This window comes from Sinocyclocheilus rhinocerous, unplaced genomic scaffold (assembly GCF_001515625.1).
Source record: "Sinocyclocheilus rhinocerous isolate Xijiao unplaced genomic scaffold, SAMN03320098_v1.1 scaffold2849, whole genome shotgun sequence".
Lineage (NCBI taxonomy): Eukaryota > Metazoa > Chordata > Actinopteri > Cypriniformes > Cyprinidae > Sinocyclocheilus > Sinocyclocheilus rhinocerous.
In genome coordinates, this window is record NW_015642055.1 from 161,137 (window position 1) to 167,186 (window position 6,050).

The window sequence follows — 6,050 nt, forward strand, 5'->3', positions numbered from 1 at the left end:
TTCTGTGGATCATAAAAGAAGTTATTTTCAGAAAGGTCTCAGTGTTTTGTTTTTTTTGCCTATACAATGGAAGTCAGTGGTTACCAAAACTGTGGGGTAACTAACATTCTTTAACATAACATCTTTTGTGTAAATTATGAAAGCAAAAATGGCAGAAATTTCATTTTGTAAGTGAACTATTTCTTTATATAAAAAAAACTATTTATTAAAGCAACAATATAAATTTATTTTTGTTGCTGAGTCTCTTTTCTTTTTTCATTGTCGGAAAGAATATTGAAAAAACTTGATTTATTCTTTCTCTTCATATATCTTTTCTGGGTCTCTTTCATACCCCTATTGTTAAATATATCTTCAATTTCCTTATCTCTCGACTGTGCCTGACTAAATGACTTGGGGTTGTAAAAAAGGCATTTACCTGTTGAAAATGCTCTCTTCAGAGAATAAACCACGAATCTGTTTGCCAGCCATTGTTCATTTAAAGGGGTCATATGATGTTGCTAAAAAGAAAATTATTTGGTGTATTTGGTGAAATGAAATGTTTATGCAGTTTAAGGTTAAAAAAACACATTATTTTCCACATACTGTACATTATTGTTTCTCCTCTATGCCCCGCCTTTCTGAAACGCGTACATTTTTACAAAGCTCATCGGTCTGAAAAGCGAGGTGTGCTCTGATTGGCCAGCTATCCAGTGCGTTGTGATTGGCCGAATACCTCAAGCGTGAGACAGAAATGTTACGCCCCTCGAGACATAAACATTAAAACCCATTACAAACGAGGCATTTGTTGCATCCAGTGGGGACATAATTACGGATTATAATAACTTGTGCTGTCTTTTTACGCATTGCATCATGCCGCGTAAAACATAAAACCATGTCTGACTCTGCATTTGTGATTAGAGAAATGACAAACAACAAGCGCTACTCTACACTGCTCAAAACTCTGAGCGAAGGCGGGTGAGCTTGAGAACGGCACGGCCGGTGGATTCGACGAAGGAGCGTCCAGCGGGCTTGCAGCAACCACATGTGACGACCCCGGGCTGGACTCCGCTTCGTCCACGGTGAGATCCGGCGAGAATGAGCTGTTTTAGGTAGGTGTGGTTGACTCTTAACTTTTATAAAGAATATCTCTTTGGATTTGAGACTTTAGTCTTTGCAACTTTACAGATCTTCTTTATGCACCAAGAGCTTGTAACACTCCAAAGAGAAAGGAAAAATTGAAATCGCACAGGGACGTGGGAAGTAGGGGTGCTGAGGGGGCTGCAGCACCCCCTGTTTTCACATGGTTGCAAATGCAACGCCAATTTGTTCATTTAAATTTATTCAGTTTTAGCATTTAATAATTTATTTGTAATGATCTCTGAAATGTAAATTGTAAGTGGGCTATAATAAACCCATGTTTATCTTTATAAACATTATTAATCTCGCTCTTCTGTCTACATCAGGGCTCCAGACACATCATTAGCCGCAGGAGGCTGCCCACACATGCTGCTTGGTTGTGGTATAACCTGTTATCTCTCAGCTCCTCCCCAGGCCGATATATGCCTCATGTCAACATTTCATAAAGGATATCTATTTCTATATCTACATATCTATATGCATCTGCTGCTTTTATTTGAAACGGAGCTGGGACATTGACTGATGGCGCTAGAGTTTGGCCAGTATGTGGCCAAATAAGCCCGGTCTCATGAAAATGCATAGCCTATAAATAGTACGCCAAATCGAAACAAACTTGTGCTATTGATACGCAAAAAGTGACTTTGGCGTGCATATGATACGCACGTGTTTGACGTGCATACACAGTTTTCGCGTACATGTGATACGCATCAACCCCACAACCCTAATCCTACCTATTGCGTAAATGCACGCCAAAGTCGATTTCAGCATAAAAAATAGTACGCCAAATCGAAATATAAACTCGTGCTATTGATACACACTTTCATGAGATAAGCCTATTTTGTCACCAGAGTGCCAATCTTTTGGCCATCGTGAAGGAAATGTGTTTTTTTAAAAGTGCATTCAACTGAATGCGTAATATTTCTCGGATAATGAGCAGAAACAGTTGCTGTACGTCTGAGTAAAATTTAGCAGGGTTATTAATGGCATAAAGCAGTTGTTGAGAATATGGCAGCATATGTGTACTCGCCACCTACGCACAACTTTAACGACACACTGCTCACTGATTGTTCTACATATAGGCTACCGCTGGGCAGTAATTAGCAGGTTTTGTTGCATCTAACGCATTGTAGAAAAGATCTGATTTAATTTGACAGCAATATGTGAGTGGGAACTAAATAAGGGAAGTATTGTAGCCTATTGAAACATTAGATATGCGTAATAAAACTGTTCGAGGGCATCCTTACTTCAGTGTTTCTCAACCATGGGCTTCAAACTTCTAAGGTACACTCAGAAGAAAAGCTGTCACTGGGGTGGTACCCTTTCAAAAGGTACTAATATGTACACTTTAATATGTATACTTTTGGTACTAATATGTACCTTTAAAGTCCGCGTGAACCGGAAGTTGCTTACTTATTTCAGCGTAGTGACGTATTTCCAGCTGAAACGGAATATTGAATAGAGGGCATGTGTTTAAGTATATTCTGCCCAAACCGTCAAACTGACGTCATCAGAGAAGGACTGCCAGAGCGGAAGCAAATGTTCAGATTTTGATTAAAGATTACCAAAACAAACAATTTTTTTCAGCGGATTAACTTGCACGGATTACTTGTTAACATCAAGACTAGCAATGTGCGCTAGTAAAGTAAATAAAGTCAAATTTTGATTTCATGCCGACTTTAAGGTATTAAAATGCACTCTTTATGGGTAAATAAGGTACAAAGTGTAGGCTACCGTAAGGCACCGCCCCAAGATTTTGTACCTTTTTTTCTGAACAACATTTTGTAAATGAATAAATTGCTATTAATAATTTAAAATGATCTAAAAGCAACATATAAAATTTAAAAGTAACACTTTACAATAAGGTCTTATTTTTTAAATACATTGGCTAACTAGGCTACATTAGTTATCATGAGCTAGCCACGAAAAAAGTTAAAAATCTGTTAATATTATTTAAAGGGGTCATATGATGCTATTTTAAAGATAATTATTTTGTGTATTTGACATCTTCTTTATGCACCAAGAGCTTGTAACACTCCAAAGAGAAAGGAAAAATTTAAATCGCATCATATGACCCCTTTAATGGACATGAGCTAACATGAACTAATAATAAAGAGTTGTATTTTTATGAAGTAACATTAACAAAGATATTGCTAACAAATGTAAAGTAACAAATGTATTGCTGTTGTTAGTTAATGTCAGTTATTGCATTAACTAATGTTAACTAGTGGGACCTTATGAATGACCCCCAATGGTTATGGTTTTAATTGAAGAACAAACAGTTCTTAAAACTTGTGGAATCACTAAATGATTTGTGTTTAATAAATGTAATATATTAACACTTTCTGTTTCTTTTGATAATTATTTTAAAAACAAGCAGCTTTGTCGCAATTGTAGCATAAATATTATAAATAATTAAAATATCTTTGTCTATTTTTGTTTTGAATATTGAGTTGGACAACTTGAACGCCTTCGAGTAAAAAAGGTTGAGAATCACAGCCGTACTTTACAGAAACCATCAGCGTTTGACGAGATAAAAAAAAAAATCAATTTAAAGTTTAATTAGCCTGTGGCGCCCCAGCTTGGTGATTACTGGTTAGTACATGATCTTGAGCCACATGCATTGCTGATCTTGTTTTCATGTAAAGTTTTTGATATAACAACAAACAAGGGTCAGTTTTCCAGCACAAGTCTACAGAGCAGACCTACAGTACATATTTGATCTTGATGTGGCATCTTATTACCTTATTATTATTAAATATGATAAATGACTGCACACCAACAGAACCCCTATCTTAACTGACTTATGTGGTTAATAAAGTCAGTTTTGTTTATTTATGTTATTAAAGTAAAATAGAAATGAAATGAATCTGTTTTCAACAGACACTAAAAGGGCAAAAAAGAAAAAGAAAAAAGAAAAATACATCTTGATCAACACTGTCATGCAAATTACATATTTTTAAAGAAAAGATCAGGTATGCCTTGGGCTTCCTAACACCAGTGTTATTTTAGTATAATTTATTTATATGTATTATTATTATTATTATTATTATTATTATTATTATTAGGCTTTTTAGATTTTTATAGATTTTTATTTAAATGTTTAAGTTTTAGTAATTTTAAATATATATTTCTATTTAGCTTTCATTTGTTTTTATTTCATTTAGCCTATTTTAGTACATCAGCATACATTTATTTTTAGTTAGTTGCCAGGCAGTGTTTTTAATTTTCCTTTTTATTCATTTATGTTTTTCATCTATTATTTATATTTATATTTTATTATAGCTTTATTTAAATTAACATGAACAATGAGCATAACATGAACATTAAATAGTTTTAGGTTTAGTTAATAACAACACTGCCTATACGCAACAAGTTATCTAGAAGTCAAATCAAAAAGGAAAAAAAACATATGGTAATGACACACAAAAACTTGTACTCAAAACATAGAAAAATAACTAATTGTAGCCCTAATTTGAAATTTAACCTTTCAATACTTAAAATGAGAAGACGTAATTAAAGGCTAAAAAAGTTTACATTTATTATAAACTTGTCTTGGATTAAAAAATATATAACCGCGATTTTTATTGGCCACCACCACGTATGTCAAAAACAAGCCCCTCCTCCTCGGAAGAAGGCGGATTACGGAAGCTCGTCCCTCAAAGCGGAAGTGAAGGCCAAGGCCCGACGACTGGAGACGCATCAGGCGGCAGGAGGGAAATTTTCTCTCAGCCTGACAGCCAGGGATTTGACAGAAAGAGAAAAGCGCCGCACTCATATCTCAAGGTAACCGCTGTCTGATTTGGGTACTGATATGATTATTGATAGGCTATTGCTAACTTAGCTGGTCGTGGTTTACTGATACAGAGGAACTGTCAAGACTGTTAGCCGATGCTCGTGACGCTCTTGAGCCGCTCCTCTGGATCTTTCTCTCGGCGACATAATAAAGGAGTAACTCGGGCCTCTCTGTCTATCTGTCATATTCTAAGCACGAATCTTACGGCAAAAGTTCAGTTTAATAGAGAAGGCCTTTATGGGTGCGTACACAGACATGTGTGTGTTTGATCAGCAGCAGCTCTGAAGTTTGACCATCTACAGCAGGGCTTCCTTGTTTTCGTGGCTTATCCTTTGACCGTTGTGATGCAGCCACACGCATCTCCGAGGTGTCGCAAAGCGCCGATTGTATTGCGATTAGTAAGGTGATACTTCTCCAAACGTGCATCTACACGTCTTTTATCGCTTTCAAAAACTTTTCTGAAGCCCTGCCCGTTTTTATCAGTGTAGCAGGTTCACCGGCGTTCAGCTGAGTGCTTGTGGTCAGAGATCGTGGGAGGGGCAGATCAGAAGTGAAAGACTTCATGAGGAAGTCAATAATGTGGCCCGAGGAGGCTTGATTGACAGGTCAGTTAGATGAGTCATCTCTTAAGATCGCACATACATTGATATGAGCCTACAGCTATAAGACAATATTCTTGTATGCTTCTCAAGAGACACTACGATAGCAGTCTACACACACACACACACACACACACACACTTCTTGTCGCAACATATCGCAATACTAAAATGCTGCGATATGTACTGTGTATAGTGACAATATGTATTGTGCATAGTTCACCCAAAATGAAAATTTAGGCAGATTTTATTTATGCTTTTTTATTCACATATAAACAGTGATCATTGCACATATAAAGAGCACATCGAATATGGTAAACCTGGAAGCTCGCGTACACCAGTGTCTATACTAATGAATTATTATTAATAATGTAGTAATCAAATACATTATTTAATAAAACTTAATATTTAAAACTGTATCTGTCAATTCTGTAAATGTAATAATAACTAACAACTGTGTTTGATAACACAACTCTATTTTTAACAGTGCTTTTTGAACTGTTTATCATGTCTTAGAAGTAATAATTCATTTATAATTAGTAT

At 35.8% G+C, this 6,050-nt stretch overlaps 1 protein-coding gene across 1 annotated transcript in view; it reads left to right on the forward strand.

Moving 5' to 3' along the window:
• The first annotated feature begins 4,743 nt into the window (after nt 1–4,743).
• LOC107755567 (ras-related protein Rab-5C-like) overlaps nt 4,744–6,050 on the forward strand; it is a 16,468-nt gene continuing 15,161 nt past the window's right edge. Inside the window, exon 1 of the mRNA XM_016572437.1 lies at nt 4,744–4,899. The gene's annotated coding sequence lies outside the window, so the exon portion shown is untranslated. The remainder of the gene's footprint in view (nt 4,900–6,050) is intronic.